Raw genomic sequence first — 12500 nt, 5'->3', positions numbered from 1 at the left:
AATTTTTCCTTTCACCAATTAACCAAGCTCTCAATTCTTTTGGCCATAACGTTATAGTTTAGTCAAAAGGATAACATACCGGAATAATGTGATTAACAGCAACGATTTAATAAAATATTGCAAAAAAAAAATCTCAAATCAAGACTATTTCATATATATAACAATTCATAAGAGGTAAAGGAATCGAAACCGAAGGCGTTCCACTACTTCTACCACTACTAGCTACTGCTACCAATAACAATAAGAAATATATTACTGTGTGTAAATATATATATATATATATATATATATATATATATATATATATATATATATATATATATATATATATATGCAAACTTTGGTAAAGCCCATCTACCTTACCACGCCCATAAAACTGCAATGAACAACGAGGTAATTATCAACATCCGACAGTCAATTTGATCAATATATCATTTATCTTCTGTCTAACAAGAATGTCAGAATTCATCAATCACGTATCAAAAAGACAATCCCTCTTTTCCTCATCTAGTCACTCAGAAAAACACGAATTTCTTTCACGTGTTTCATTGTAATACTTGGGAAATACATTAGCGTTCCTTTATTTTTGAAATCAAAAACAAATTTACGATTTTTGGCCACAAAAAAAAATCCTTTCACGCAATAAACTCATTATTTTCTTATCTGCTAATGGTACTAAAAGAGAATTTTAGGTTGAATACGACCTTGTCGATTATACAGTCCCGTATGAATATAAGATGTTCGTAAAACTTAACTAACTCGGATCACCGAAATCTTAATATATTCTAAGCTCCTGGGTGATGAGGGCGCTTCACTCCTTCACCGTCGCAACCTAATGACCAGCTGGTTTTCATACCATGATAAACGTAGTACAAAATGACATTAACCTCCGAGGTGAATATTGACATAAAAGGAAAACACTAATGTCTCACAGATTGCCTTAAAATACTAGCATACAACGGATAATTGGTTGGTTGGTTATTTGGAGTTTTGACCTACATCACTAATAAAATACTCTCAGGTGTCCAACCACTGTATCTCTTCGTTCTGCAATGAAAGCTAAAGACTTTGATATCTGGAAAATTGATAAAGAAAATATTACAGCGGAATGGGAGGCTCAACAGGTCTCATTCCTCCCAGAAAAGAATATATTAAGGAGAATAATATTCCTCCAGTCTGAACCAACGTCTATGTGGCTTCCAGCGACAATTAGCAGCAAACTGATTTCCCACTAACAAAATATTCCACTCGACTGCGTTTAAAAAAAAAAAAATATTTGCAAACGCTTGTCGCTGGGATCCGAGACGCTGAACTGCTAGCACGCGAAAACGATCCCAGATTCGGATGCCAGGAAGCTCTACGAGTCCAACGGCCACATGAGATCCTTCTTATCACCAGGTGTTCATTAACGTCGTAGACCGTAGTTATAACTCAACACAGACGGCCTTTAATGATAACCAAATAACCAGCTTTCTAATAGGCGTGCCACTAATCCGTCTTCATTTTAAAAGAGAAATTTTCGACTTCAATAAATCACATTTGTAATAGTATGAGACACTGCAAGAGATTTAAGTAAGAAATGCTCAATAATCCATAAATCTTACGATTACTTACTTATCTCCTATCTTCCTAACAACTGTTCATATTCTACTTCACTTTATTGATGGGAAAAAAGCCACAGAGTCAAACTTGGTTGAACTGAAAAAGTAAACAGCGTGATGGCCAGAATTTTCTCGAAGAATCTGCTACATATACAAAACGGTTACTGACCTTTTATTCAAGGAGAAAACTTGTTTCCCAGTACACTTTCAACTTCTTGGTATCGTAAGGAATTGTAGGACTGCTTCCAAGGCCAACTGAAGACAATTTTGAAGTAAAAACGACACTAATAAAAGTAAGCATTCTGTTGGCATGTACAACTCTCCAGATGGCGTCTTCCAAGGGGTTCAAGTATACAATTATTTTTCCATTCTGCTGAAGATCCAGATCCTTCAGTTATCTTTATCCAAGGCTTAAAAAATATGATTAATTATTTGATATCTATTACTACTAAAATAACGAGCACAGATAAGATCTAAGGATGAAGCATTCTTTTTAAGCCTTGTTCATAGTCTCAAACTGCAATGAAAAACAAACATGTATCAATTGTATAAAATCGTATTCAATTATCATTCAATTATTTATATTTAATTCTACTGCAGAAGATGTAAAATCGTAGATAAAGAAATAAGGCATGGTTGTGTCTCCAAGCTACTGGGTAATGTTCTTATGGAAGTAGTTTAGTAAGTATATAAAGGCATTTGCAAATCATTAATATGAAATTAATATTACCTATAATTTTCAGGTGAATTTGAAGGAGAGTACTGTCCCCTTAGCAATTTACTAGAAAATTTAAAACAGGCCTGAAAAGAGGACACGTGACGTCACAATTCTCCATTGGTGTTGCCCACAAATTTGTCTTTGCTCGAGATTTTGTGATTTTCTCCTTAGTTCTGGAAGTGCAACGCTACAACTGATAATAACTTTCACCTAAATCATCCAGGTAAATGTCTGATCATGTTCATTCATTATTATGTTGGATTATTTAGTTGTACATCACTTCTACTGGCTTCTTAATGGCCATCCAAGTATCACATGGACCGGTTTTCTCAAAAAAATAGGTAGGTCTTTGTCAAGGCATTAACAGAATCTTAGCAGAGCGTTGTAACCAATTATTAAGGAATTAAAGAAATATTTTGGCTAGTTCATCTTTTATTAAGATATTAAAAACGTTTGGTTAGTCGAGGTGGCTAGTTATTGAGGAATTAATAAATTGCTTATCTCAGGAGATCTGTTGAAGTAGATATATATAGCACCACCAACATTTACCCAGCCTATATGAAGTGTTTTATGGTAAAAGATGAACTTTTCAAACCTAGTAGACTTATTATGGTAGTTTTAAGATAAAGTACTCCAAGGCTAAAAAATGTTAGATAATTGAAGCTTGAAGAAATATGATAATTAACAAACTTAAAGGCCTAGTCTTTTCATCAAAGAAACTTGACTAGCCCAGTAAGCCTCATTTCTTGTAGTTTTAAAGGAATAAAATACTTATTAAGCCTAAGAAATATGTTAGTGTATTTAGAAATGAAATCTCTTGCCAAGCCTAGTTCAAAAGAGAAAATTACTGCTAAGCTTGCCAAGCTTAATACCCTTAGTGTTAGAGTAAAATTTATTATCTTTAGTCAGTATGGTAAAAAAAGATGAATTGACAACTTGAGACTGCTTAGTATTAAGAAACAAAAAAGTTTCATGTCCAAGTTTACTTAGTATAAAGAAATTGAAAAACCTAACCTTATGTGGTCAGAATAGTTTCAAAGAAATACAAATATTTCCAAGCATAGACCATGTATAGTCAAGAGTTTTAAAGGAATAAAAGACTTGTTGAGCCTATTAAGCCAGATTTAAGAAACATTAATTATCAACCATAGTTAGCCTAGCAAAATAGATAGAAAAATTGCCTAATAGTGATTAGTAAAAAAAAATTCTGTCAATTTCATTTCAAGGAAGTAAAAAGCAAGCCAATCCAAGCCTAAGAAGCCTTTCTTTACAGAAATACAAAAACTATCCTGACCTAGTTATCCTTGGTTTTTAAAGAAGTAATAAAGCACACCATGCATAACATAATTTTCAGGATATACACTTTTGGACATTGTAATGCAGGTCAGTATCATCAAAGTCAAAGTGATGAAGCCCTTATTGTAAAGGGGTTATGTTCCTGGACAAAAATTAAATTTCACTGAAAGCAGCGTATCAACCATATATAGTCTAGCTTTCCACACTTTCCCATAAAGTAATTTGGACAGTAATGAAATCTTACTTAAGAAGGTACTGAACTGAAACAGGGTGATGAGAGCCTTAGATGCTGCAGAAGTGGGAAGAGATGGTTATAGGCAGGGAAATGGAGGGGCTTTTGGGTCTTCTGCATCACAAATTGAATTATGTAAATCAGCAAATGTTACCATATTGCTGGAAATACAGGCATTTAATGACTTACTGAAAAATGTGGTAATAGCTTGAGATGGTGGTGAAGTGGTATACGGGTGGGACAAGGGTTACCCATACCATCATAGTGACAAAAACAAAAAAGGTTGCACAGTGTCTGATATTTTACTGTAACTATATCTCATTTCAGGATCATTACTATTATCATTATTTTCTATTATTATTATTATTATTACTATGTAATTTTAGCATCCTTTCTCTGCTACTCTTGCACCTTTGTGGTTATGCATAAGATAGAAGAAAGGTAAGATAGGCTTCCTTGGGATGAGATCCTTGATAATGCTGTGTCCACCAGCAGTGATACAGCCTGCCTCGACAAAGGTGCCTTCTTGCATGTAGTTATTACTTACGGGTGAAGTATGCTAACAAAAATTGTTCCGTGCATATGAGTTCAATTCAAAGATTATTACATCAGTGCTACCATGCAAAAATAGGTAGAATATACTATATGCAGATGATACAGTAGTAATCGTGAACTCTGAAAAAAGTGCTGAAGCTTACAGTAAAAAAAGAATTGATTATCCATCTTACATATTAAATAACTCACAAACTAAAGTGTATGGATGAAGACTGTGGTTAGGTAGAACTGTATAATCAATATCAAGGTAGATGTTGAAAGAGACAATTTTTACTGAGTAGTATATATGAATACATATGACTAAGCAATAGATTTGTAGAAAAAAATGATTCATGAAATTAAGCATAAACTTGCAGGCTTTGTTAGCTGATATCTAAATTTGTATGAAAAGCAGTTATAAAATTTCTTGTAACTTTAAGATTATGGAATACTGCTGGCAAGTACCTACTATCAATAAGATTATTAAAAAAGAAACATGATATTGTATTGAATCTGTATATTGAAGATATAAAAGAACAGTTACTAAATAAACCAAGAACACATTTTAAAATATGAGTTGCAAGCTCTTTAATTTTTTCATCACAAAGCACAAAGTATATTTCTTGTTGCTGCTTTAAAAACCTTTTCCTGAATGAGGGAATAATGAATCTCTGCTGAAATACATCACTCTCATTAGATTAAATCCTCTGCTGAATATTTTAGAATTTCCCATGAGTGCATCCTCTAGTGAAATTCCTCCCTGTGAATAGTTAGGTATTTGAATTTGTTAGTAAATTTTAAGTATATTCATTTTATGTATTGAATATTAGAACAAACTCAAGTTATATCTAAATTTAAGAGGATGTCAGAATATTAAAATCTTAAGAATAATATTTTATACGTTTCACAAAGGCCTGGCGTTTTCATATATTATGAGAAAGTCTGTTAATTACAGTTGCATAACTTTCATATCATATGAATTTTATTTCTCTGAATTGACAAAATTATTATTGTAATTTTTTTTATTTTCATACTATTTGCTATTTCCCATGTTAGCAAGGTAGCATTAAGAACAGAGGACTGAGCCTTTGAGGGAGTATCCTCACTTGGCCCCCTTCTCTGTTCCTCTTTTGGAAAATTAAAAAAAAAACGAGAGGGAAGGATTTCCAGCCCTCTGCTTCCTCCCTTTTAGTCACCTTCTACGACACGCAGGGAAAACGTGGGAAGTATTCTTTTTCCCCTATCCCAGGGATTATTGTAATTATTATTATTATTATTATTATTATTATTATTATTATTATTATTATTATTATTATTACTGTTATTATTATTAGCAGTATTAGTATTAGGCTTTTCATATTACAGGCATAATAGATATTACTCTTATTCCTACTCTCAGATATTTGCTCAACTGAGTCTAAACACTTAGGCCGTAAAAGTATTGTATGATGATGCACCAGCAGGAGGAATAGTAGAGCTTAATGATTTAAAGGTATGTGGATGGCAATTGATTTGTATGGGATACTGTTATGTTGGTATATCATATGCCAGCAAATGATATATAATGGGTTTTTTCTTTATGGTGTGAATTTGCATAAAAGTTTGCTAAGACCTCATGTATTCTGAGTATTCTTTATGACTTTAAAAGAACATTTTATTATAAAGTTTCATGACCATGATTGGATGAACTGTCAGGGCCAGAAGACATTTGGCAAGTGTTAATTTGTGCCTTTATGCTTTTACTTTTAACATTTACTGATTAAATGTGTACTTATGTCTCTTTACATGTCTGCAATGTTTTATTTGTAAAATTCTGCTTATATGTATATTTATAGAACACTTGTGATATTTAAAGTTGTGACTGACTTTCGACCATTATATGCAGTTCTTTACATTATGTTTTGCAGCTGTAAAAACTGCTTTTTTTTCTGAAATCCATTTTGAATTTTGTCTGTTAGGTACATCTACAGGCTAGTTAATACATCTCTTGTTTGGCAAGAATATCTTCTGTCTAGTAAGTACATTCCTGCACAAATTTCATGTTTCAAAAAATTGATTTTAACACTATGCACCTGTGACAAGCAGGGATATTGAGTGATATTTTGTGTTCCAAAAGGACCTTCCTCATATTTTTCTTAAGCTACTATAGAGTAGGTAAGGTTGTACCGTTTCATAGATACATATTATCATTATGAGAATTATCCATTCACCTTTTTTTTATTATGTTTTTAATTGGGCAGTTAACTTGAAAAGATGTTTCCTCTGACAAGACTCTGTTAGATTAGGGAAGATTTTTCGTTCAATGAATCATTTTGATTACTGGTAATTAACAACGTTTATTCGATTGAATATGAATAAGAGTAGCGAGGTTAGTTACAGGAATGGATTTTGAAGAACACACTTACTTTCCAATCCATAGATTACTTTTATATTTTTCATCCAATGTAACGAAGTGGCAGTTGGGTCGATGGCTGGGAATGCTATGTGACACAGTGTAAACACACCATGTTTTCATTGCCTTTCTCCACACAATCCATTACCGTCACCTTTTATCATTTTGACAGACGCTCATAAATGTCAGAGTCGTCTGGGTACAGCGATCTCTTTTGGTTTTATTATTATTATTGTTATTATTATTATTATTATTATTATTATTATTATTATTATTATTATTATCACTGAAGTTGGATTGACGCATTGTAATATAACTGCTTGTTTTACACACACACACACACACACGCGCGTCTTTGCTCATGGCAGTCATGTCTATACTTGGGAGGCAGTAAGTGGGTAATGTGAGCCTGTATTTGATATTCTGTCTAAGGTTTCTTGGCCAGAGGTTGAATTTTCAGGTCATAGCCAGATTAGATTCTTGGATAAACGTTTTCACATGTGGCATAAACATCAAACTAGTTATGAGCTTTCTGTCATTCCGTTCTTTAAATGCTAGGAACAACTGTGTAAAGTTTGCCCAGTAACTGATTGAGAATCAACCAAAGTTATGTTGCAAGTTAAAGTGTGTTTCTGGACGGCGAACGGACGGGCGATGCCGACAGAGCTTAGACGACACAAAATTTCATTTGCTTAATGTTAGCTGAGACGGCACGGGCAGCTGAATTCTTAAGCAAGGGCATCTCAGTAACGATATATATATATATATATATATATATATATATATATATATATATATATATATATATATATATATATATATCTAGTTTCAGCCGGGTACCCATTTTGTCGACCAGACACTGAGAGTGGATGAACAGCTAGGTTGACTGTGGACCTGTTGTTGCAACCAGGGTTCGAACCTATGTGCTCAACCCTTGAGGATGGTGTGGGGCGCTTGAATGCATCACGGACAGGGACGCTAACCGCTTCAGGTGAACAAGAAGTATTAATCCACTTTTCGTCCGCTACCATCAAGCACTGTAATTCAACTAGCCGGGGAACCAGTGAAATTATAAAAGATCAGATCCCCACGACTGTCCTCATGTCACGGTGCTTATTGATCGGACGTGGAAAATGTCGAGGGAGGAACGGAAAACCAGTTCCAATGAACACCCACCCCATGACCTTCCATGGTGCCCTGTTATACCATTGTATCAGGTTTGGTGCAGATTGATCAAGATATGTGGAAAACGTATGAAGTTTAGGCTGGGGTTTATGTATACAAACACAGGAAAAAGAGAAACATTGTACTTATTTACAAGGTTAAGAGACGGGGCAACACGAATATAAAACTCACGGTAACACACAAATAAGTAATCCCAGGCAATCGCTCTTATTTATATAGTTTATTCAGATGATAATCATCCGGTCTTCCGGGGAACAAATTAGAGCTGTTTAAGTACGTAAAACTTAAAGTAAAGATTAGATACATTCCAGGAAACCTTATGTTTCTCTGGCGATTAACCTGTTTTGTCTGGGAATCACAGTAAAAATAATGAATTATAAATTTGTCTATCTGTAGTAATAATCAGTTAGTCTCTTTGATAGTTCACAACTTTTAGTTGTTATAAATTTCATTAATAAAGTTTTATAAGTGTATATTAATGAGCTTTCGTTTGTAATCTCATTTCCTGTTGTTGTTTCGTTTTATTTTGAGAGAAAAATGTTAATGGGTGCGTTTTGATTTCATGTTTTTTTTTTACTGAAATCGTTATTTAGATTGATGCGTTGCGGTAGGGGATTTTGACAGTATTTTACCGGTAGAACAATTTTACGTATATATTTTATATTTCATAATCAAATATTAGAGTTTTTCGATGTATGTTATTCATGCACTTGAGAATGGTATTGGAAATTGTGTATATTCACCTGCAAAATTCTTATTTATAAAGAGATTTTCCACGTGCATTTTGAAGATGAATGGTTTTGGTGGGAAAAAAACACTTGTTCGTGAATGTAATTATCGGCTTGTAAGGGAGATTACGACGTATATGTAATAAAGAGGCATATTTATTTATGGATCTCAAGGCCCCCCCACTTTTTGTGGAGCTCCTGCAGCTGTGTGGAAGTTCCACACGCGGGAGAGGGATAAGTTGGGCTCCTTTTTGGGCGTGTCGGCCTCCAACGACAGTGTACACATAATCGCTCGCAGCTCCCTCCCTCCACCAAGTGACTTCTTGTTATCGTTTTTATTGCACACACACACACACACACACACACACACACACATATTGGAAAGGATCACAATTTTTGCGCGTGATCAAGATATTCCTTTCATTTTCCCCGTGGACTCGTGGGAACACACACACACACACACACACACACACACACACACACATATATATATATATATATATATATATATATATATATATATATATATATATATACGGTGCATTACACATGACAGCTAAAGACTGAGTGTTAACGAATGTGTCCTTTGTTGTCTTTTCCTAGCGCTACCTCGCGCACACGCGGCGGGGGGGGGGGTAAGGGATGAAGGCAGCATGTATAAGCACATGTGTATATTTGTATATGTCTCTGTATGTATATGTATGTATACCTTGAAATGTATTGGTATGTATATGTGCGTGGGTGGGCGTTTATGTATATACATGTGTATGTGGGTGGGTTGGGCCTTTCTTTCGTATGTTTCCATGCGCTACCTCGCCAACTCGGTAAACAGCGACAAAGTATGATAGATAAATAAGTAAATACATATATATGCGTTCTGTATGTATTAAAGGATTTGATTTCTAGAGACTGTATCTTCGTTACCAAACCTCATTTTTTTTCTCTGTCTTAGTCTGCCTAGGTCCCACTACACGGCCAAACATTAATTGCTCAGCTTCCTCAAATTTTCAACACTAATTCCAATTGCAGTTTGCAAGAAAAAATCGGCAACAATAGTTTCCACGTGAAAAAAAAAGAATCAAACAATGAGAAAGAGGAATCTGAATCTGTCTGTTTCGTGCAAAGTCATGTGAACAATATTTAGGTTATTTTCCAAATTATAGTTACGGCATTTAGGTAATTGAAAACGGAGCTTTGTCCACGAGGACGTGCTGTCATGTGACCAGTTATGATTCAGTCTATAATACAAGTCTACTTGGGCGGGTTCGAGTTCCGGAACGGGCACCCAGCCCACTTCCCACCCAGCTGTTCATCGTCCTCTTTATGTTTAATTAGTAAGGAACAAACTGGCTTAAGCTGTGATATATATATATATATATATATATATATATATATATATATATATATATATATATAGAGAGAGAGAGAGAGAGAGAGAGAGAGAGAGAGAGAGAGAGAGAGTATATTAAAGCTTGCGTTTTTGTGGATACATACACCTTGATCGAACTCTTATGTGTGTATATATCGGTGCCTTCCCGTAAAAGAAGAGTAGGAGGAGGAGGAAAGAAGAGAGTGGGATCTCACTTATCCCTGCATGGTGTGACGCAGTCAGGACCTCTCTTGCAGCAGGGTTACAGCACATACAAACCGCAGTTCTCATTGCCCAGTAATTACCACCAGTTAGTAGTGGTAGAGCGTTGGTAAACCATCCCCCCCGTAGAAAACGAGGTGTGAGAGGGAAGCTGACGTACGGAGTCGGCTAATAAGGCAATAAATGATAGTGAACATCAACAGATAGTTAGAATAAGTGGTCTTAATAACACGGCACAGGTGGTCCAAACCATCATCTGTCAGGCACAATATGTGTGACTGTACTGTTGCGTGTGTGTCTGTGTGCTTACATAGCGTGGGTCTGGAGGGAGGCCTGAGAGGAGGTCAGGACTGGTCACGTTCCACTGAGGTCAAGGACAGGTTACCTATAGGAGAAATCGGGACAGGTCACGTACAGGAGAAGTCAGGGATAGATTACGTACGCGAGATATCAGGCCGGATCACGTACAGTGGAAGTCGAGACCACTAACGTACAGGAGAGGCAAGGACAGGTCATGTACGGGAATAGATCAGGAAAGGTCACGTACAGGAGAGGTCAGAGGGGATGGGTCATGTGAGTCTTGCGCCGCACTCGTGTTTGTTAGGAACCATTTCCCTGTACCGTAACGAGTTTAGGAAATTAATATAACATAAACAAGTTAGCCTCGCTACTGTATAGTCTTCATGAAGGATTAGTATTAAGGTCTCCTGTGTAAACAAAAATGAGTTGAGAGATGATTATATCCATTGTGTTTCGCATCACACAATTGTTTGAAGTCATTACCCAAACTTTGCGTATATCATCCCACAAAGTATACTTATGCTTTGAGGAGACATCGCAAGATCTTTTCCGCGAACACAGTTCCCCGTGAGCGAACGATAGCGATTCTGGGACTAGTATTCTTTTAACTAGATAATTTGACCGTTGTAATGAGTGAATACTTCCAGCGTCCGTTGTCATGATGAGTGTACACGCCTAGTGACTGTTGTCATGAGCGAACGCATCCGGCGACTGTTACCAAGAGTGAACACCACCAGGGACTATTATCGTAAGCGAACATTGCCAGCGACTGTTATTATCAGCGAACACTTTCAGCGGCCGTTATCATCTGGCGACCACTTTCAGCAGCTGTAATGACTTCTGGAGTGTAAAAACTTGGTCACAACAAGCGTGCAGCTGTTGTCTGGCTGGTCCATCCCAAACGCCCTTGGGTGATATGGTTAATTCTCTCTCTCTCTCTCTCTCTCTCTCTCTCTCTCTCTCTCTCTCTCTCTCTCTCTCTCTCTCTCGTAGTTAATTTCAGTAGATGCTTCATTTAGTACGAGGGAGTGTGGCATCAGACTGTGTTGGTTGCGTGGGTTTGTACACAGTAGGGTTGGTGGCTGGCTTTGTTCTCAGTACGGGAGAGGTAACTATAGCTGGACTGGTTAGCTTGAGAGTGTTCTCTTTAGCTTTGACTGGCAAGCATTAGGAGTGGAGGTACTTAGTGATCTATTCAAGAATAGTGGTGATATTTGTATCGGATACTGTGGGATTATTGGCAGTGTTGAATAGGTTAGTTACCTGGTACGAGAGTGATGCTGTTAGCCAAGATGATCAATGGTATAGCTTGAGCAACTGTTTGATGCGGACTGGTATCATTTGGGTACCATTTACGTCTTACTGGGAGAGAGTTTTACACTCGTGTTGTCTTCCCCTCACCTCTCCGCCCCCTCCCCCCCCCGCACCCACCGTCTCTTAACCTTGTATGTATGTGCAATGTCTTTACTCTTATATGTGTTTACACACACACACACACACACACACACACACACACACACACACACACATGAAATCAAGGTTTCCTACAGCGTATATACATATGCCCATAAGGATCAGGTCAAAGGTCATGCCATTATATCCAACAAGGGTTGCTCAATCGCGCTTGAAAATTTAATGTGTTGATATGTGAACCAAGTAAACGTGCTTTTCATAACTTATTTACGTAAATAACAATGTTGGACGATTATAAGGTTTGAGCCAACGGCCTCGTATTTTGTTTAAACCTATTACGTCACGCTCAGGAATATATATATATTTTTTTTGTTAACACCTTTTACATTAATCTCGGGGATTTACAATTAACGTGAGCTGTATGAGGCTTGTTGATCACGTGGAGAGCATGTTTGTGTTTACCATCATGACAATGATTAATTTTTATCGCTTCCAAAACAACCTTTCTAT

The 12500-nt window shown here is 36.2% G+C and overlaps 1 long non-coding RNA gene across 1 annotated transcript in view; it reads left to right on the top strand.

Moving 5' to 3' along the window:
* The first annotated feature begins 2446 nt into the window (after positions 1–2446).
* LOC139756210 (uncharacterized) overlaps positions 2447–12500 on the top strand; it is a 91811-nt gene continuing 81757 nt past the window's right edge. Inside the window, exons 1-2 of the long non-coding RNA XR_011714297.1 lie at positions 2447–2542; positions 5781–5873. This is a non-coding gene — a long non-coding RNA (uncharacterized lncRNA). The remainder of the gene's footprint in view (positions 2543–5780; positions 5874–12500) is intronic.

Source organism: Panulirus ornatus, chromosome 21 (assembly GCF_036320965.1).
Source record: "Panulirus ornatus isolate Po-2019 chromosome 21, ASM3632096v1, whole genome shotgun sequence".
NCBI classification, from domain to species: Eukaryota; Metazoa; Arthropoda; class Malacostraca; order Decapoda; family Palinuridae; genus Panulirus; species Panulirus ornatus.
The sequence above is the reverse complement of the archived record's forward strand: the minus strand, read 5'-3'. Positions and strand labels throughout refer to the sequence as shown.